This window comes from Protopterus annectens, chromosome 3.part0 (assembly GCF_019279795.1).
Source record: "Protopterus annectens isolate FY-2018-M chromosome 3.part0, PAN1.0, whole genome shotgun sequence".
Classification (NCBI taxonomy): domain Eukaryota; kingdom Metazoa; phylum Chordata; order Ceratodontiformes; family Protopteridae; genus Protopterus; species Protopterus annectens.
The window spans coordinates 1,477,673,871-1,477,697,701 of record NC_056731.1 but is presented as its reverse complement, the minus strand read 5'-3'; positions in this window follow the sequence as shown (position 1 = coordinate 1,477,697,701).

Genomic DNA, 23,831 nt, shown 5'->3' with positions numbered 1-23,831 from the left:
TCTGCAATCTTAGTCAGCCAGAGGCCTATGGTATTGGCTTTTACTTTCAAATAGTAGATGACAAACAAAAGTGATCCCAGCACAGAAACCTGAGGGACTCCACTGGTGACTGGTCTCACAGTTTCTTCTCTCCCCTGTTTTGATTAGTTGTGTCCTATCTGTGAGCAATACAGTGGGTGACATAGGGGTTCATTCCCAGGTTATTTAGTTTTCTACTACGCCTCAGTGGGATATTCTGTTAAAAGCTTTGGCCAGGTCAAGGTATGCAGTGTGTACCATTTTGCTTTCATTCATTGCTTTGGTGACTTTTTCAAAAAACTCGACCAGGTTGAGTTAGCATGACCTGCCCTTGATGAACCTAAGCTGAGACATGTCTCCTGTTTGGAGATTCTCTATTTCATGACAGATTAAATCAATTATAAGTCTTTTCATAGCTCTATATATGAGGCTGGCCAGATTTATGAGTGTGTAATTGCTTGGGACTGTGGAAAGTCATCTCTACCGGCGATTCATAAAAACCCACCATTTTACATCAATGGCTACATTAAAAGGGTCCTGTTTCCACAATGCAATATTTTGTGATTCAGAGACATATTAACCACAATGAGGAAATTTCTCATTATAAGCTAATTTGCATGTCTCTGAACTGCTAACTACTGTGAATTCAGATAAGTGCTTCCTGTGGTAGTTAACAGTGGTGGTGTTCACATCATGCTAGAACAGGCATCTCTCCTCATTCATTCTTCCTCACAGACAATACACATCTGGGGATTCATAAAGACACCCATTACAGATACAAAGAGCTGTGGGGAAAAAAGCTGTTTCTGTGATTTGGAAAATGTGATTCAGTATCACATTAGCTGCAATAATGAAGAAATATTTCAATATCTGCTCATTTGCTTGCCTCTGAATCATGCAGTGCTACCACTTGAGATAATAGGCACTTTCCTGTGGTAATTTCCTCTGGTGGCCTATGGCGCAGTCACCCTCCCTCATTCATTCTCCCACACAGACTCAGTTCAGAATCTCGAATTCCTGAAAACTTGAATTTCATATGGTTGAGACCATATGCGATTCAGAAATTTGAAATTCTGAAGTAAAGTATAAAAAAAAAAAAAAAAGTCAAACACATTGTTTCTGCAGGGTGGCAAGCCCCCCTGCACCCCCCACACCCCCTACTTAAATATACCAACTCTGAGATCACGCTACAGTGGGGAAAAGGGAAATCTCCCGTTCCATGCTGTATGCAGAAGCACAGAATGGGTAATTTCCCATTTCCTTGCTATACTGTGATCAAGGAGATGATATATTTAAGTAGGGTGGGTGCAGGGGGGGCTTGCCCCCCTGCAAAAATGTTATATTCAACTAAATTAAAGTATTTTTTTTTACACTTTAGAATTTTGAGTTTCTGAAAACTCGATCATATGGTCTCGACCATATGAAGTTCGAGTTTTCAGGAATTCTAGATTCTAAAGTGCTCCCTCCCATACATATGCTCAAATAAAAACTTGCACACACACACACACACACACACACACGCACACACGCACACACGGACACATGCACACACGCACACACGCACACACACACAGACACACGCAAACACAGACACACACACATACACACACACACACACACACACACACACACACACACACACACACACACACACACACACACACACACACACGCACTCATATGGACACACCACTGTACCTCTTACCTTTCCTTTAGTTTACAGAGATTCTTTGTTGTAACCTATCATTTCTCTCTCTCTCTCTAACAAATCACAGATGATTACTGTCAGTCAGTAATGCTAGACATTAGAGTTTCATTCTTCTTAGTGTTCAGAAAATGAAGCTAAACTGTAGCTCTACCAACCTTTTAAGCTAGTCAGAGTAATATTTAAAAATTCTCCTTGGTGTCATCTAGTGTTCACCCTGGCCTTGTCTGGAAGTCTTCAAATTGGCCATATAGGGGTAAGTCAGCCCTACAACACACCAACACAGCCTCATCCCTCTTTACTGTCCCTAATTTTACAGAATACTCATTCCCCAGGATTCAATAAAATCAGTGTAGGCTCCATGAAGAACCTACAAGGAAAGTACCCATGTACACAGCCACGGTTCCTCCTTGGCAGCATGCCATATATATTAATTATTACACACTGCCGACGGAAAGCACAGTAACACAGATTTTGAATCCATGTTAACAATACTGTAGAGGCTGTGCTGTTCTTGTGCACTGTCCAGAAAACGTCTGTATAGTTGGTAAGCACAGCATAATACGTTTTAGACCTTTAACTGGATTGATAGCTGAACAGCAGATATTACTTCATGAAATTGCAATTTTAATTTTTAATTTTTTTTTCCATTTATGTGCTTGTTTGTCCAGTGCAGCACATTGTGCTGCTATGCTTAGCATTGCTCACATATACAGAAGATGTCTACTAGACATCTAAAACTAGAAACCAGATGTAATCAATTTTAATTAGATATACACTTTCCTTCACTAGCCCAGTGGCTAGATCAGTTGAATCTGGACCTCCAGTATAGTAGTTCCCAGGTTCAAGTCCTGAGCAGTCATTCGTTTTACATTTATTGCTGAGAAAATGTGTCAGGCGACTGAAACATCAGTTTAATTTAAAATTTAAAAAGTGTTACATTTGGAAAAGCTGCACAATGCTAAGCAGCACTTAAACATTGTCAGCAATCTATTCCCATTTGTGCATTGCTAAGCTCCACTTAAACATGGTTTGTGCAAGTTTGTGCAATGCTAAGCAACATGGCACATTTTTAAAAGTTACAGAATGATTTGTAAGGGTGGGAATGCAGCCTATTTAAAGGCATGCTGTCTATCCTGGTTGGGCAACCTCATCCCTATTGCCAGCATCAATCACTGCCTCCACAAGATCTGTGAAGGTACAGTGCTGATAGTCCCATGGGTGAAGACTTGAGTCACATTGCTACTGTGTCTGATGTCCATGGGACTGGGAATCCACAACACCCACCCCTTTTACCTCATCTTGTGTCCTACACTAACCCTGTCTGCTGTCTTGTCTCTCTTTTCAGTCTGCAAAAGCTTCCTCACCTTCCCAACCTACCTCCTCCACGTGTACCTGTGCCTCTTCCCCAGCATTCCACTCCCACCTTAAAAAGGACACCTGTCCCCAAAAAAATAATCATCCCATACATAGCTCTCCATTTTGCAGGTGTCCACTGGACAAACATAATTTGGTCCAACTGGCTTGACAATGCACTTGGGCATGACAGTCCAAATTCAGCCTAAAAATCTGGTAAAGTGCACACTTGTTGCTGTGCAATTAAAGGATAGCTATGGTTCTTTCCTACACCCTTTCTGCACATACCTACATGCCTTTCACTATAATTTCCCCCTGCTTGCACCCCATTTTACCACTGTCATATCTCCTCATTTTTTTACTTCTTTAAAGATTTTTTTGTGCAACTCTGCACAATGTACAGTATCACTAATCTCATCTAAATGGTGTTATATTAATATATGTTTGTGAAAAAACATTAATCATGTTCAAGCAAGGACACTTGTGCTCTATTTTGAACCCAGGACCATCACACCAGTAGACCAGTGCATCAACCCACCAAGCCACACAGCTGTTAATTAGCACAGGTGTTTTAAGAAAAACATAATAACTGCAATAAAAATAAAAAGAAAGCTACCAGGAAATAAATGTTCCTTGTACAAAAGCAGCAAATAAAATGAACCAACACTCAGCACAGGAGCAATCTAAGGCTAAAGATCACAGTCCACATAAATAAAAATGCATAAAGTTCTAACTCCACAGGCTCCACAAGAATTCACAAGAATGGTAGTTATAGATACAATAATCAATTCGGTTACTTTCTATAACTACCATTCTTGTGGATTGTGGATTTTGCTGCTGTATTTTTATCAATCGTGACAGTACTATTAAGACCTGGTTCAGTATCTGCAGACAATCTAACAATCTATTCATACTTATTGTTCTCTAAATAATTATTAATATCACCCACTCTAACTCCCTTTACTACGGCTGGAGTGATGTAGTAGTAAAGGGAGATAGAGGGGGTGATATTAATAATTATTTAGAGAACAATGAGTATGAATGGATTGTTAGATTGCCTGCAGATACTGAACCAGGTCTTAGTAGTACTGTCTCGATTAAACCTGTATTGTTGAAAATACAGCAGCAAAATCTTTAGATATTTTAAAGTTTTAAAATTGTATTCATAGGTATCATGTGATTTGCTGGCTGTGGTCATCTTATGCTTTGTGCTCTTATTTAAAAAGTCAAAATGGTTTTAGAAGTGTGTTAGCATTGAGAAAGGGAGTTTTCCCAAAAGTTTTGCTTTTATTAATAAAATCAGCTTGACGTTGGAACTGTGTTATTTATATATTTTGCAGTATTGGTGTTCCAGTTATCTCAGTAGCAACATTTTATTGATTATTGCTTGGGCATGAAGTTGCCAGTGCAACTCTTGGCAGAGCCAGTTCTCATGTTCGGGGGCAGAGATGATGAACTGTCAGGTCTGCCTCGCATGGCTCAAAACTGTCCAACATACATTCACAAAGGGCTAGTGCTGAGCTTGGCTGTGTTCATGCAGACTCTCACACACCACTGTCACACTCAGGTCACCTATAGTCACACACACACCACATTTACATTGTCAATCTTGCCTGCTTCCCTTTCTGCCTCACACACATGCTTGCCAACCTATTGGGTCAGCCTAGGCCTCCGGCACCCCTATTCAACACCCTGTGCAAGTGATGATGCCTGTGCCACATCCCTGTCATACTTCTCATCACTGCAGGGAAATGAAGCTATGTGTCTAATGCACAGAGTATCTGAAGTAACATGTTCTTGTTTCATCCATTATTGCCTTTGACATGCTACGTGTACTGGTCAGTTACAGGTATTGTGCACTGCCATTAGTAATGATTAAACCATGTTATGTTGTGTACGTTACATTGGATGCTGTTGTAAAGGCTGTGTAATCACACAATAAAAAGTGTCTCATGGCACTGCTTATGTTTGACTTTCAGGATTGTGTAGGACACACCTACGGGTTCAGATCTACAATAAACCCATCAATGTCAGAGCACAGGATGGAATGACAACATGGAAGAAAAATGTCATCAGAAAGGTAAAACAGTATAGTTGCATGGCTCCATGGGTTCATATGTGTGTAATAGGCTAAAAAAAGCAAGGATGTCTTTCATCTTAGCCATGAATCCCTAAACTCTGACAAGGTCTGATACCCTTGATAAATGTAAGCAGAGTTTGTGAGATGACACATGGACAAGCCGGGGTGTGCAATGTGAACCTTCCACAGTTTGCCTGTGTCCATTAGAGATATTTGCCCTAAAGCAGTTAAAATTGTCATGTACCCCATCTTGTTGTGTATCTTGCATATTATTTGCATTAGGACATAACTGTGCTTCACATGCATTGGGAGCCTGATACATATTGGGTCTAGTGTCTGGGCTACATCCCTGTCTTTCCAGCATGTATTCTATATACCACAGTCAAGGTGTAGGTATATAGGAGTGGTAATTCTCATGCTAGTCCTTTTTTTGGATATGTAGGAGGTACAAAGTGGGGTCTGACACCTCCCTGCATGGCAGGCATACACCATCTCTCCAAAGCATGTGGGACACAGAATACACAGTTATGGGCTTGACACAGTTTGCATAGTACATGTTATGTACACTGTGTATCAATTTACTATGGAACCTCTGTGGATGTGACATTTGTCAGGTATGCCTGGTTAGTTACATACCAAGGGTAGCATTTCACTCAATGGTAGGTGTGATGAGTGCTGAATACAGCGGAACAATGACTGTCTTGGATATACATGCCATACCTTTGTTTATAGGTTGCGCTGCCTAGAATGTATCCCTGGAAATTACCAACCTGTGACAGTCAGAGGCTAGATCACTATCTATGTGTCCATAAGTCTCTGACTACTGGATCAACTGTTGGATGTATGTAGTCAATGCGTTAGTTACCAGGGGTGGTTGACTTCCCAAGGGATAGTATTGTACATCCCTTCGATTTACTCTTAGTCCATGGCTCTATCAACAAGTGAATATCTGTGCCAGCCCATCCTGGATAACTGTTGAGTCGGTGTGGGATTTAATGGCAGCTCCTAATTTGCAGTCTTCTGCAAAGTTAGTCAGTCAGAAGCCAATGAAAATGGCCATGAATGCAGATAAGTAAATGCCTAGAAGGAGCACATCCTACCCCACCCAAACCCACATCACAAATACTTACATGTGTGGAGGTCTTTACCAGACACATAAATAAACACCAGACACCTCAGAAACCCAAACAAGAGCTAGCTACACATAATCATACCTCTGCAGAACACAGTACACATAATTGGGCATGCACCACTGTCTCACCAGTAAACACCTAAGGCAAAACACACAATCAAACATATTACTCATAGGTGACTACATCATGAGACACATTGGTTTGCCTCTCACCAGGCTACATAAGGGAAAGGTCAACATCAGCTTTCTGTAAGGTGCCAGGATATGCCATATCACCATGCACTCAAGTCTGTCAACATCAGTCACAGTTATGACTATGTCATGGTTCCTGATAGTGTGCATGACTTGAGAAATTAGTCTCTGGACTGTATGCAGTGACATGACTGGGCTGACAGACTATATGTCTCAGGCAGGTATGCCCTTGACCTTGAGCTGCATTTTACTGTCACCTAGGATGATAGCTCTATACAAACAGAAAATGATTGACTTCAATAATTGTCGTAGCGTGTGGTGTCAGTCTAAGGGGATCCACTATCTGTCAGCCTGGGATTACCTGCTCAACAGACCTCAATACTTTGTTAGCGAGGGTCTTCATCTGTCACCTCTAGGATTTTGGTAACTGGCCAAGACTGTTGCCACCACCATAGAGTGACTTTTAGGTGGTGTCACATGGAAAAACTTTCCAGTGAGAAATGCTTTCTACAAACAACATCACGGTTATGTTGCTAAATGCTAGGAATGTCACAACTAAACCCCACTCAGTGGAAGCTGTCCCCACCTTGGAAGATGCACAAATTTGGTCATAGGTTCATAGGTTCATACTAGGCTATCTGCCCTAGGGCATTTATAAGCCTAGCCAGAGTGTGTTTGGCTTTCGCCACCCATTTTAAATTAATTTTGCTATGCCCTTTTTCGAGGTTAGTATACTGTGCCTCTGTGACACAGAAGTGATACCCACGGTAAACCTACGATCTCCCATCCACTCATCAAGATTCCTCTTGAAGAGAGTCAATGAGGGATTCTGCCTAACCTGGACTGGGATTTTATTCCAGAGTGAAGGGAGCCTCTGGGTTATGAATCTGTCCCTCCAGCATGTCCTATTTATTTCAGTGCTGAGGTTCAAGTCTCTCAAGCGCATAGCTCTATGGGATTTGGATGGTTGAACATGGCTTTATACGTCAGGCACAGATCGCCTCTGAGAAGGTGGCATGCCACTGAGTAGAGCTGGAGTTTCTTTAACCGGGCAGCATATGGCATCTGTTTGAACCCTTTGATTCTCTTGTTGAGGTACTTTTGGGGTCTTTCCAGTTGCTGCATGTGTCTGGTAAGGTACATCCCAAAAGGGGCATTGTACTCAATTATGGGCCAATGAGGGATGAGTAAAGAGGCACGATGACCTCCCCTGATCTAGATGTGAATCCCTTCATGATTAGGTGGGCTATATAAAATGTTTTTCTAACCACTTTGGCCATGTGGTTGTCAAATGAGAGATTGCTATCAACTTGGGTCCCCAGGTCCCTAATTACTTCTTCTGTACTTAATGGATTACCATCTATGTGGTAATTTGTGGGCACTTTGATTTTGCCAAAGGGGATGACTATACACTTTTTGGTGTTTAGCTTGAGGCTATGGCTCTGGCACCAGTTGTCTGTTTCTATGAGGTACTTTTGGAGGATGCTTGTGTCGGCTGGAGAGTCGATTATGGCGCCCAGTTTGCAGTCATCTGCGAACTTGGCCAGCCACAGTCCTTCCGTGTTGGCCTGTACCTCCGAGAAATATATACCGAACAAGAGAGGTCCCAGGACTGAGCCTTGTGGGACACCACTTGTAACTGGTTTGGAGTCTGACATGGCTCCAGCAATTCTAACCATGTGGTTTCTGTCCTTGAGCCAGTTTGCAACCCATCTAGTGACATAGGGGTTTATATTTAAGCTGGTGAGCTTATCTATAATGCCCGAGTGGGGTATTGTATCGAAGGCTTTTGCGAGGTCCAGGTAGGCTGTGTGGACCACCTTCCCCTCGTCAATGGCCTTGGTGACTGTTTCAAAGAAATTGACCAGGTTTAAGAGGCAGGATCTGCCCTTAACAAAGCCAAACTGGGTAGTATCCAGTGTCTGTAGGTCCCCAATGTCTTTATTTATGAGGTCCATGATAATCCTTTCCATAGCTTTGCAGACCAAGCTAGTCAGGCTTATGGGGCGATAGTTTCCAGGGTCCGTTGAGGCACCACCTTTGTGGAGAGGGACCACTGTTGCTGTACGCCACTCTTTGGGTACATATCCTGTAGTAAGGCTGAGATTGAACAGTAGTTTTATGTTTGGGTTTAGCTCTTCTTGGAGTTCATGTAGGACGCAGCCCGGGACACCGTTTGGTCCCATTGATGCTGTGCTTTTTGCTTTGGAGAGGGCGGCTCTTACCTGAGCATCTGAGATGTCGGGGGGGCAGCACTCTGCTGGGATAGATATTTGCCCTTTTGGTGGGGAGGGGGGGAGAAGTTTGTGCTGAACCTGTCAGCTAGGATGTTGGCAATGTCTGTGGGTTCGGTGTATTTTTTGTCATTTTGGACTAATTCTGAGCATATCTGAGAATTTCCACCCAGGTTCCTAATATAACTAAAGAAAGCCTTGTGATTATCCTTAGTGTCCTGTGCAATTTTTCTCTCGAAGCTGGCCTTAGATGATTTTATGAGTGCCCATAGTTTTTTGCTAATACTGATCAGAGATGCCTTCCCTTTTTGGGATTTTGCTCTATCATGTAGTAGCTTCCTCCTTCTATTGTATAGTTTGTTTATGGCTGGGGACCACCAGACAGGATGTCTTCCTTTGGAGGATTGGGTCTTGGTTTTATTTGGGATTACATGATCCATGCATTCCTGAAGGTGTTCATAGAATGCGTTTATAAAGGATTCTGTGGTCTGGGCCATATTTTCCACAGGCCTGGGGGCTTTGAAGGATTCCACCTTGGTTATGAGGAGTGTGAAATTTGCTTTCGAGAAGTTTTTCACTGTGGTTTTCTGGGCAGGGGGTGGGGTCAGGATGTGAATATCCAGTGAGATTAGTTTATGGTCTGATCTTACCAGTGAGGGATACACTTCTGGTCTCGATCATAGAATCCCCATGTTGGTGATGATCAGGTCCAGTATGTTTTCCCCTCTAGTGGGAGTGGTAACAAGTTGTTCCATAGCATTTGAGTTTATAAATTCTAGGAACCTTTGGGATAGGGTGTTGGAGCTAGAGTAATGCTCCCAGTCTATGTTTGGGTAGTTGAAGTCACCCAATATAATGGTGTTTGGAGAGACCTTCATATTTTCCAGTGTTGTCAGGAAGGCTGAGTGGGGTTCCTGGGTTTGGGAGGGTGGTCTGTAGCAGGCTATAAACTGGATGGCAGTTTTACCCACTGTTAGTTGCACATGGATAGTCTCTGATGCTTCGTGCTGTGCCACCAACCTGGAGGTGTGGGTATCTTTGACGAATATTGATACTCCCCCTCCTTTTGTGGTTTGGTCCAAGTTTTGGGGACAAAAAGCATGGTATGAGGTATAACCTGGTAGTGCTGGGGTGCTCTCGGGAGCCTTGAACCAGGTTTCTGTTACTGCACAGATATTGATGTCCTCCATGCTAAGGAGAGTTTCGAGTGCATGCATCTTGAGGTTTAGACTTCTGGCGTTGAGTAGCATCACTCTTAGTTTCTTATCCCTTGTGATACCTATGGAGGTGGGTTTGTCTTTTGAGCCTTGCCTAAAAAAGGCACTATAGAGGTAGCAAGAGCCTTTGCCAATATCCGAAAGCCCAGGGCTGACAGGTGCAAGCCCTCCCAAGCGAAGCATTGTGACTTGTCGAGCATGTCATCCCAGGCTGACAGGCATTGGATCTCCTTTGTGTGACACCAATACTTAAGCCAATTGTTGAAATTGATCATCTTGTCTTCATATTGTGGCATCATTCTTGGTGAGGGTAAGATGCTACTCAAGGTCAGGGTCATACCGGCCTGGGCTACATGCTCAGAGAGCTCCTCTATGTCTCTTTTCATGTAGTCCAGGGAGGTACGTCTCAGGTCATTCACACCAGCATGGACAATGACTGAGTCATATTTGTACTTGCCTTGGAGTGACCTGAGTGCTTGTGTTATGTGGCAGATCCTAGTGCCCGACAGGCAGCTCACCATAACCTTCTTCTTGTTCAGCCTGGTGAGTGGGACGTCAGTGTGCCTGACGATAGAGTCACCTATTACAAGTGTATCAGGTGTGTTGTTTAGCCTTAAGGGCTGTGACTGTTCGGCACACTGGCTTTGTGAGCTATGTGTTGCACGTGTTTTGTTTTGGGGTAGCGGTTGCTTGGGTGTCTGCTTCGGAGGTCTCTGCTGCTTAGGCAGATTTTTATTTTATTGTGCAGTCACAGACACCTGGATCAAGGCTGTGGAGAGCACCACAGCCATACCAAGCGACACCTGCTTCCACACATTCAGACCTCAAACTTAAAGTGTGAAAAATAATGGTGGTGGTGGATCCATATTCATTAAGGATAGATACACATCCAGATATGTTAGACAATATGATTCCCTGGAGAAACTGCAGGTTCTGTTGGCTGCTGGAAAATCACCTAATCAAGCCACTGTCAGCAAAAGGAGCAACTCCATGAATCAGGACACCCACTCTGCTTAAATGCATATACTTGAATCAATCAAGATACATCAAAACAAGATGGCTTTGGTTGAATTTAGCTACTACCAACTGGATAGATTACTCATGCTCAAACTCACTTGCACAGAGGTTAGTTGACTTCCTTAACTACAATCCCCTGGACTAGTGGTTTGACATCAACACAAGGGGAGACAACGTACTAGATCGGCTGCTTACCAATATGGGTGACCATTGTAGATCCTCCACTATGAAGTCCTCCCTGGTAAGATCTGACCACACATTGGTCTCATTCAAAGTATCATGCCTGACACCCCTCTTTTTTTGCAACATATAAAGTAATAAAGTTCAGTAAAGCAGATTATAACCTACGATGGCATGGTATAAATAGCTTGACTGCAGCATCCCTCTCAGATGGAACAGGCAACTATGCTGAGCTCTACACCAATGCTTTCTGCAAGCACCTGTACAACTGCATTGACTCACCTGTACCTGACAGGGGCAAAACAAGCTCCTCATGGCACAGCAAACCTGTTTGGTGGACAACTGTCCTTAGCAGGCTTTACAATAAGAGGTAGACATTGGTGTCTCACATTAGGAGGGTGGGAGCCCCTAATATGGTGGCACTCCTTCCTCAGCTTAAACATCCAAATAAGTTTTGTTGTGAAGTCTTGCAAAGCAAAGTATGGGGCAAAATTAGCCTTCTCCACAAAGGACAACCACAATCATTGTGTATTTACATGTGTAACGTAAAAGGAAAAGCTCACATTGTTGACAAACTTGTACATAATGATACCGCATATTATGAGCCTGTAGACATAGCTAACCTTGACCGACAGGTTCTGTGACAACTGCACTCCCCTCTCCCCACCACATGTACACCATGACATACCTACAACCTGCCCCATACCTTGTATCTCTAAAGAGCAGATACTAAATGGCCTCTCTATTGTGACAAACACAGCATCTATTGCACCTACTAACACCCCAGGTTGCATCCTACATGGTATCCAGCATGGATGACCAACACCATTGGAAACATTTTGCAGTCATAGTGTATCCACTGGTTGCATCACAACTAACTGGAAATCAGCCACTGTCATCCCCTTGCACAGAGATGGTGCATCCACTGACCATGGGAACTATAGACCTATTAGCATGACTAGCCATATCTGTAAGGCCATGGGACAACTCATCATGGACCATATCAACAAAGATGTAGGCAATCTCATCATGGGCCATATCAACAAAGATGTAGGCAGTCTAAAAACACTTGACCCTATACTGTTTGGATCTGTGATAGGGAGATCATGCCTGTTAAAACTGGTGGACATCTATGAGGCAGTCACCAATGACCTGGATAAGGGAACATCTGTGCATACAACCACTGGACTTAGCCAAGTCATTTAACACTATCCCCCCCCCTCAGACATCATTGACAAACCCACCCAGTTAGCTAACAGCAGTAAAAACATTAGAGGGGTCACTAACTGGCTCACTGATAGCACTCATATAGTCAAAATAAGGGTATCCACCTCCAGCAGCAGAGTTGTAACCAGTGGTGCTCCAAAGGGTTCAGTCCTGGGTCCTCTAAGGTTTGGAATCCAGTATCCATTTATCAACTATACAGACACAAAATGAACGTCTGTAGCTGGCAAGATTTGCAGATACCTGCAAACTGGGAGTGGTAATAAACTCTCCAAATGATGTCAACATCCTACAAGAGGGTCATACATGACCAAACGAATGTTGACACAATCATAACATTAAACTTCATGCAAATATACATAGTATCATTCCTTTTGGTATTAGCAATGTCCCTGCTATGTAGCAGATCAAAAGCAACACCTTAAGAACATACTGAGGGGTGAGAGACCTGGGCACACAGGTTTACACCTACCTTACCTTAAATCACCATGCTTCCACAGTGTAAGAAGGGCATTATATCTTGCTCATGTCATAACTGATAGCAGTGTCACCTGAATATGAAGTAGTTGTAACTTCCATGTACTCTTCCTTCATTAGGCCAATATGTAATGGCCATTTTGTTATATACATTTTCAAGCACAAGTGGCAACTGCAGAGACCACAAAAGTGCCTTGAAATTCAAGTCTTCAGCACCTGTCCTATGGGGATCATTTGAAATCACTGTAACTTTAGTCTGTGTCATACAGACTACTCAGAGGTGATCTCTGCCTTGCATGCAAGGCAATCTGTGACCCTGCTTTATTGGTAATGCTGCATATCCATAAGTCAAATGGCACACATATTACTCGCTGTAAGGACCTTAACCTGGTATGTGACATCAACAAAACATGGAGAGAGAGATATGTCTGCAAGGGTTTGACAAAGCTTTGCAACATTCTCTCATTTAATGTCATGCAGCACACTTCACTGGCCCTCTTCAGATTTAATCTGTACAATTGTATGGGTGCCCATAAGTTCACTATGGGGGTTCTGCCTGTGTCCTCCTTGGACAGGGGCAATAGGTGCTGAATGTATAAATAAGGGTGTGAACTTGGCTAGGATAATAATGGCCCAAGGGCCATTAGCTTGGTAAAGCTGAATGATCCTATTATCCATAGGCTGATGTAAAATGCTCTGACAACCATCCACACACAACAACTTGGCTGCAGTGAAAAGGGTATCACTAGCAATTAATGTTTAGAGGGCACTGCACACACACAGTCCAAGTTAGTTACAGTGAGATTAAAACCCCTGCCTATATAGTCTTACAGAGAACAAATCACAGTACATAATGTACGTGCCATGGCTTAAGTCTGACATTAAGGTGGTTGCTGGTAGTCGAATGGTAGATGACATCTACAGACCTTGTGTAAGACACAAATTTGGCAACCTGCATCAACTGCAAGGGCCAAAATAGCACATATCCATTGCAGTTTAAAAGTCAGTTGGGGATTCAAACTTGTTTTGTAGGGGGATGCACATACACACTCAAACACACCAAGTGGGCAGAAGGGGGATAAGAACCCCTACCATTATAATGCATTACAGACCACAATACTTAATGCCTGCACCACAACTTAAGTCTGCTTTACAAATGACTGCAGGTGAACTACTTTTAGAGGACATACACAAGGTCTGTGTTGAACAGCTTGTGGTGGCCTGCAGAGTGACACTGCATTTTACTGTCATCTGCATCTAGTAGCCAATCAGTCAGGCAACTGTTTTTTTATCCTAGCCATGTGGCAACAGTAGCCATTTTGGCCATATGTGTCTGTTTGCATTTCGATGGGCAAGCCTGTGGCCAGAAATAATTTGCCCTGTCAATGCATTAGTGCACAACATTACACATTTCACAACTTGTTCACTTGTTGGTGTATGTGGGATGACATCTAGCAGGCACAAGGGGCTGTCTGTAAGTGCATTATCTACGGTTGAGCCCTTACTTGTGGTCCTTTGACCATTATATATGTGTCATAGTGCAGTTTTGCTGGGTCCACTTTACAATCTCGAAATACTGAAATCCCAAATTTCAGTATTTCAAGACCACAAGCACAAAAAGACACAAACCCAAATATACACAATCCCGACACTTAGAATCCCAACAGGAGAGTATAAATATCCATAATGCCTTTAAGAGGGCATACAGAGTACACACACAACAATGGCATCTGCAACGTTTCCCCTACCAGGCAAAATTAGAAGCGTGTATAAAACCACAGTCTCCCAAAAAGGAAATAAATTGCTAATAATCGAGGGTTACATCTTTCCTTTCTAGTATACAGGTAGTGGAAGGAAGTATTGCTGCTGCAAGTAGAAATCTGCCTTCAGATGTAAAGGAAGGCTAATTACAATAAGTGTACCTACCAGTGAGCAGTTAAGTAAAACCGTAGCCCATAACCATACAGGTGACCCATCGGAGGAGGAAAAACACCATATGTGCAGTGAACTGAAACATAGGGCTGCAGTGTCCAGAGATGCACCTTGTCTGTTAGTAGAGGACGGGTTAGCTTCTATTTCTATGGACATAGTACCTGACTTTCCCACTAGATGTGCATTACTGCACAGAGAAAGCAAGTAGCAACATCATCTAACCCACACTTAACCCTGCACATCCTGAATGCCCAAGACTATCCAATTAAAACAGGTGCTTTTGTGAAGAAACGGGCAGTTGATGTCAGTGGTAAGAATTCAGTGGTAGTTTTCAGTACCATAAATAATTTGTTTGATTTAAGCCATGCCACCATTTGGTTAATGGATGCCACATTCTTCTACAAGGGGCTGATCTGTAGACAGCTATACAGCATCCACAGGCTGATGCAATATGGGGGATATAGTAAATCAGTCCCCTTACTGTACTGTCTTATGAGCAAGAAGTCCTTAAGAGCCTATAACTCAATGTGGGACTCTGTGTTCCATTTAGGTGCAGAGCAAGGTTTCAAGACAACTTTGAAGTATGTGTTATGCGACTTCAAAATAGCTGCTATCAAAACTATATGCCTAAACATTAATGGAGTGAAATCTAAATGCTGCCTCTTCCACTTTGGCAGAAATATGTGGAGGAAAGTACAACAGATGGGGTTGGCTCACTTGTATAATATGGAGATGTTGTTCCGGATAGCTTTGAAATCATTGATTGAATTAGCCTTTTTGCCATTGGACAAGGTGCTACAGAGTACCAGACATTAAAAGAGACAGTCCCCTGGAAGGCAGGTAATTGGAGAAATACTTTGGAGACTAGTACGTCTTGGGAAGGAAAAGGAAATTTGCAACATGGGCAACTGTAGTCTGTAGGTTCCCCCCTTTTTCCCCATCCCGTTTGGAACATCCATGACCTAAATACATTATTCCTCACCTGAACACAAAATTTAATGAAGGCATGGCACCATCAGCTAAAATGTCTACTGGGTGCCAAGGCAATGGACTTGTCTGTGCTGATGAAAACATTGGCAAAGGAACAAGATAGGGTGGAGGGGTTCAGGAACTGAGGTGCTAGTGGGTGCTCGCCCTCTATCAAGTGATGTTGATTGCTGAGAAGAAATAACCAGTTTGAGATGATCTTGGCAAACAACGAGACAGCAACTCTGACTTCCTTAAGGTCATTGCTCGGGTGTTGCAGCTGTATTTCGAGATTACGACAAAGTGGATACACACACACACACACGCACACACACACACACACACACACACACACACACACACACACACACATATATATATATATATATATATATATATATATAACAGGATAACAGGATATATATATATATATATATATATATATATATATATATATATATATATATATACATGGATTCACTTCAGAAGAAAACCCACAATCTCGAATCCCATACGACTGACACCCAAAATCCTGAAAACTCAAAATCCTGAAAATTCAAAATCCTGAATCCCAAAAGACTGAAAACACACAGGATACAAAGACTGACTATAGACAAGACACAGCATATTACTTTCCACTAAGTATGAGCAGGGGGACAAGCCCCCTTCTACCCCCCATTTGGGGGGCTATGCCCTCCACATCCTGTGCTGCTAAAATATATCAACTCCAAGATCATACTCCACAGAGAAAAATGACGAACATACCATTACATGTTTAATGACTTCCTTTTGTAACCTTAATAATGTTCCCTTCTAACTTGCGGTACTACAACATAACTCATGTTATTGTAGTGAAGTGCAATCTCGGAGTTGATATATTTAAGCAGCAGGGGGTGTGGGGGATATAGGGGGGCTTGCCCCCTGCTCATACTTGGTGGAAAGTAATATGCTTTGTCTTGTCTTTGTTTCTCTGTGTCCTTGTACTGGAATATAGACAGTCCCCAGGATTCATGAAGCTTGCGCCAGGCGCACGCATAGCGTAGGCGTTATAATGCCAAATATGGCCGCCGAGCGATTCAGGTACGATCTAATTCCACGTGCACTACCGGCGTACACCAGATATGTGCAGCCCACGGCATAGGTATGCAAATCACCCCATGTGCAGTGTTGCACCATGCAAATGAAGGCATATAGCGATTCATGAAGTGGTGCAGGCGTAGCGTAAGCCCACGGAAATGTAAACCAAAAAACATGGTTTACATTTTCCCAAACATAACATCGGAGCTATGGAAGAGGGCCAGACCCAGGTATCACAACGTGAACATATGCCAATGGCGAAATACACAGCCAATGGCATAAGAAAAGATGCACAACACGTAAATAACAACATTTAATGTCATGTCCACAGTAACGCACAGCAGAACCGCAGGGCATGTGTGCGGAAGCTGTAACATAAATAAATAATATAAAAATGTCATAAAATCGCAACGTAATAGAAATCAGGTTTACAGCATAACACACAATGGTAGGCATGGAACACCACAACCAAGGTGCAAGGGTTGCTAAGGGCTTGCGGTAGTGTTCGGCACAGTAACTATGAATTAGTAGTCAATGCCATGCAAATGAGGCAGATAATACTGAATCGCAAATGTCCCGCCGGAGGAAGGTTGTACCATAAGGCGCAGCGGTATAACACCGAGGAGTGGCTCAGAGGAGATACATGACATCAGCAGAGGGGTGTGCCACTGTAGCACTAAGCACATTGGAGCATTGCAAATCCGGCCTGTCCGTTGCTAAGCAAAGCTGCAGGATAGGGGTGGGGAGGAATCGTTTAGCTGAGAGCACACATGGTGGCCAAAAGCGCATGTGTACGAGGATGAAAACGTGCCTGAAACCCAGTAATCAGACACACGTGCCACAAACAATAGCAGAAACAGGAAGGTCAGGGGAAGAAAAGGAAATGCGGAAGTAGGGTAATTGGAGTACTAATGAGCAATCAACACCAATCAACCCACGAAGGCCAATCGACGGCAGCTGACAAGTCCACTTGCAGAAACCTGCAAAACAGGATAGGGGAGGCATGTGAATGCAAAGAAAGGAGGGGAGGTATTGGATTGCAAAGATAGGAGACCTGACACAGCAGAGCAAACCAAACTGACAGCAGACTGGCAGTAGCACACATAACATAAGATACGCCAGGTTCAGGAAAGCACAAATGAAAGTAGGCTGCAGGATGCACGCCAGAAAATCGTAGGTGCAACGCGCAGAAATGTAAAGGGAAGGTCAAGAGGTAATCCACGGCAGGCAAATGTAATTCAACACCAAAGGCACCACAATAGTAGTTCCGGCAGTAAAACACATAACATAACCTGTAGCTACGAACGTACATACACACCCTATGACATCATCGGTGTTCACAGCACAATAGTATAAAGTGTGTAAGCACCCAACACACACCTGTGTATTCCCAAACACCGCACCATAGGTGCAAACACACGGGAACTTTTAAAATGTACATGTTGGGAGCTGACATAGCTGTGATTCATCAGCATGTGTTTGAGACTGACGGTGTTGTGGAGGATGATGCCGACAACCACCGCAGGCCTCGGAGGAGAAGGAGAGTGTTCAGACCAAGGGTAACCTACCAGGGGCTACATGATATGGAGATAGTAGAGCGTTACAGGGAGGACAGGGACATCTTACAGCAAATAGTGGAGCTGTTCCGGCCACGCCTGAGAACAAGAAACAACAGAGGGGAACCCATACCAGTGGACACGAAGGCATGTGTAAGCTTGCGAATACTGGCCACAGGTACCTTTCAAAGGCCAACTGGAGATATAATGGGTATCTCACAGGCATCAGCATCCAGGGTGCTACACCAGTTCCTGGATGCCATGCTACCACATGCCAATGAGCAGATATACTTCCGCAGAACTCAGGAGGAGTTGGCCAGCAATATGCGTCACTTCCACTGTGTGGCACAATACCCGGAGGTACTGGGTGCGATAGACTGCACGCACATACAAATCAAGTCACCACCCGGTGAGCAGGGTATGTGCTACATAAACCGCAAGGGATTCCACTCCATCAACTGCCAGGTCGTGTGCAATGCCCAGGGCATTATGATGGATGTGTGTGCTGGCAGCCCTGGAAGCTACCATGCCTCCCATATCTGGCATGCCTTACAGCTGTATCAGGTATTTGTCAGGGGGGACATCCCACATGGCCATCTCGTGGGGGATGCTGGCTATGCACTTGAGCCGTGGATGATGACTCCCATCAGAAATGCACAGACACCCATGCAAGAACACCATAATGAGGCACACGCACAAACCAGAATCATTATAGAGTGTGTGTTCGGGATGCTGAAATCACAGTTCCGGTGCTTGGATACATCTGGTGGAGCCTTGCAGTACTCTCCAGGCACGTGTGCCCACATCGTCATAGTATGTGCCATGCTACATAATATGATCCTGCGGAAGCAGCTGCAGCAGGGACAAAATGGTGAAGGCCCTCATAGCCCACTGCAATTGCAAGGCCAGTACAGGCACAGAGGGATTCAGACCATGAACACACTGTGCCAGCCCCAGTAGGCAGACGGAGGCATGCCCAATATGCCTATGCCTTGGCAAAGAGGGAACATATAGCACATACACTGACCGTGTAGGCCGCTACGGATTGACACCTCTCCACCTGCACACACAGTAAAATGGATGGCACACAAACATGACCACCTGTAAATTGTAACGTATAGATGGCCCAATGTGTGACTCCTACATAGACAGCCCTCAAACATTGTAAACACAACAGCCAGTGCAACACGGAATGCCAACACCTGAACAGTACATGAGTCTTACAGCATATGGTGGTGCTGTGTGCCTGTCACGTTCCCCGCCAGATATATATATATATATATATATGAACACATATGCATATATATAATACAGATAGAAAGGGCAATAGAGGGATATATGGTGATATAGATGGATTCAGCGATATCTGCAAATATGATAGATAGTTCAACAACATTCATAACATCTTGGAGGTACAAATAAATAGGATACCGCCAACCATGGAATGTGTATCATACCGACATGCGTAACCACGAGGCTGAAAGACTGATAGAACACAGTACCGGAACAGTACATCCGTGAGTAATAGTATGATGATATGAAGGGACGGTTAGTCACCGCTGACGGTGTCGCGGTCCACGTAGGTACTGTGTTCAACTGTGTCTGTGAGTGCCGTAGTCTGTGTAAGTGTGCGTTGAGGGTGCCGTGTGCATTTCTGTGTGACTGTAATGTGTGTGTGTGTCCGCAACATGTGTATGTTGGTACCAAGTCAGAGGCAGACCAGTATGGTAGATGTGGGTATAGCTAGCCGTAGGCATACAGTTACTACCTGTACCACAGTAGAAGGGACATCCCCACCCTGGGCAGGTGTGTCCTGACATAAAACAGTACAAAGGGCAAATGTCCGAGATGGTAGGACATAAATATGTCCCATATATAATGTAACAGTCGTATTTAATAGTTATGCCTGTATGTAAGAAACTTAAATGTTACATGCAATATGATAAGTATCCAAAGTCACAACAATAGGTATGTAGTGAGGATAAAAGTATGTGCTACCTGTGTACTGACCATGGCTACGTGTTGGCCTGTAAACACTGCTTTGTGTCCCGCAAGTGTCCAACAATGACCATATGATAAGGTGGCAACCCATGGCAAACAGGCTCTTTTAACAACACAACCACAATGACTGCAAATATCTGGGACAGAAATACAAGGGATAGCTGTCACCTACACATATCCCCTGATATATCACTGCAATTATGGATGTATACAAGTAGCAAGCTCACCTGCAGATGATATAGAAACCAATTAACAATGGCCCAACATACAATCCCGTAACATAAGTCTACTAACTGTTAGCTCTCTAATCAGGGATGGAGCCCACACACATATATACGGATTATGTAGAAATGCAAGGCCCACAAACCGTATATGTTACGTACAACCACCGACATCCCCCACACTAGAAACTAAAGCAATACAAACTGTAATAGCAGCACAAACATCCAGTCAGTCAATTACATCTGCAGAACCCTCAACATACCATGTGAGAGACACAATTAAAGGCGACATGCAAAATTGCAGGCGTTGTATAATGGAACAAACAGCCATGTTACAGGTATTGATTGCAATACTCCATTAACAGATGTCGGGATGACAGGTACACCCACATGTTGAACCAAATACTCTACCTGTCGCACACAATCCACGGGGGACATGAATCCAAACTATACTTGTCTCCATGCATAGCAGTTGCAGTTACTCATAACAAAACACAATACAGACCGTCTCCCCGAAGGTAGGGCAAATAGGCAACGCCCAAGTGGAGAATCCAATTATACCCCACTGTCGCCGCGTAATTGGCAAATGGAGTAGCTGCACAGCTGATATGCAAGTAATTAGTCACTCAGGAACACCAATTGGCAGGAAGAATCCACATGTTTCAGGTATCGACGTATATAAGGATGACTTGCCAGACATTCAAACCGTATGCTCATACCGAAAAACAGTTGAAACACTGTGAGAGAGATAGAAACGAAACGCCGTAACGACAACAAGGTATGTAGAATGCCCAATATGTAAGGTTATGTATAGCATGATCTGTATTAATTAGTTTTACTGTATGTATAGCCTGGTTTGCATTAATTAAACATGTCCGCAATGCATAAAGTGGGGAAAGGTATTGATGTAGTGATGTCTTGCTGAGCATACTAACGCTTGTAGAATCTGTGCGTCCAGCAGTGGGACACAAGGTACACAGCACAGACACCAGAAGGGATGCTACATGAGGCCATTAAACAGAACAATGCCATACAACCCGCCGTCAGTGGTAGGGTATGTCCAACAAGGACATGCCATAGCAAGGGATAGTATATGTTGATATACTGTTACAGCATGCATGTGTATGGGTAAATAACGTTAATGACATATGTAAGGTGGTCCCGCTGAGCAAGTATGCTTTGCATTATGGGATACTATGTGAAATATGTGTAATGTATAGTATTATAGGTAGATATGACAGATATTCTATACAGCATAACAGGCATATCATGCATACCACAGGTATCGTCTATTGGTATGTACAATAACAGGATACATATGGCCTGTAGGTATGGGACATAGTAATAGCATAATAGCTAATCTAAATGGATGGGCTACCAAGTAACCATGCACAAAGAACATGTAATAGCTGCACAGGTGCATAGTGGGGTACTATGCAGTCTGTCAAGTCCATGTGTAAGCACAACTGCAGTGTTCACACTAGTGGCACCTCTCCAGGGTAGTGTCCTGTGAAAGCAGAGCCAGGAGTCACCTGCACCACTGCACAGTACAGCCACTGCAGTGATTCCAGGCCTACATGTGTCTCCCAACCACCAAGGGAGGTATCACATGAACAGTGCTACTGAGTGTCCCTGCGTGATGTACAGAGGATATATGTTCCACAGCATGGTGAGTGTCCTGTTTGGGAATGTAACCCAGAAGCACATCCCACTCATTGTGGCGTGTGTGCACATATCCATGAGCATGTTGCTCACAGTGGCCTCTGCTTATGTTGCATATGAGGAGTATATCCATCAATAATGTTGTGGACATGGGCCCTGTCTGATCAGCAGAGGTCACCCCTGAGTATGTAGTATGCAAATGTGTACAGATGTGGTGTCCGTAGTGCAGCCACATATTTAAACTGTCGGAGCTCAGTAAACGTCATGGAGTGTTAATGTTGTGGCATGTAAAGCTGTAGCTGTTGTGTAAGGTACACCCTAAATGGGGTGGTGTACCCTTGAATGTGTGTAGATGTCTTGAGTCCAGAGGTACAATGGGTGCCTATGTACCAGTTACACACCCAGTACAGATAGGTGTGGCCACATAGGAGGATATCCACGCCACAGTGGCAATACAGTAACCACAGGAGTGGGGGCGACATATGTGTGTACTGCAAACATGTACAATGTGATATGTATGTAGGGGAATACCATCCATGTGATAGTCAGTGGGTGAATGGTGTAATGCAAAGGTGATGTGCATGCACCTTGTGTCATGCAGCTTGATGCCATGATAGTCATATTATGTATCTGTCACAGTGACACCCATATGGTTGGAGTCAGTATCAGCTGGTGGAGCAATCATGGTGCTTGGTATGTAGGGGTTCTAAAGCTAGGCAGGGAAAGTCCCCTATGGCAGCCTGTTCCGCAGGGAAGCATATACTTAACATGAGGGGCCCTATGACTGAGGACCGTGGTATGCCAAAGTACCTGACATGTAGTAGGTACTATGGTATGCTGGCCTCACTGTGTGTCCTGTCCATGAGCCAAATAGCATAACATCCTGAGACACAGGGTATGATGTGCAGGTGGATGTGTATGTTGTCAATACCAGAATGGGAATGGTGCTGAAAGGCAATGAGAGGACAATGTAGGATGTGTGGACTCCCGTACCATCAGCAACTGCCCTGGTAACTGTATGAAAGGAGTTCACCATGTGTAGGGGCCATGCTCTGGCCTTAACAAGCCCAACCCGGGTGGCAGCAGTGGACGGGAGACCAACAATGTCTCTGAGAATGACGTCCTTGACGATGTGCCCCATAGCCATGCAGAACAGTCCAGTCAGGTGTGTAGGACTATAGTCCCACTCGGGCAATGCAGTGACACCTGTGTGTAGTGTGATAAATGCTGCTGTGTGCCATTTAATGTCTACATTGTCTGAAACAAGGCTATTACTGAATATGGTGGCCTAGTGGGGAGACAAGTAATTCAGAGGTTGGTGGACATCACAGCCTGGGACGTTGGAAGGTGACATGGGGCCAGTGTTCCAGGACACATAGAGTGTAGGTCAGTACTGTGTAGGTGTGACCACAGGGACACCACTATGTTCATGTATGGATTGCAGCCCTGTAGTGAGTGAGAGGGTGTACTGTCAGCATTGAATCCATCCTCCAGCATGTTGCCAACAATACCTGGGTCTACAATGTTCCTGAGTGACTGTTGTATGTGACAGCAGATGTGGGTGTTGCCATCGAATACTGACAT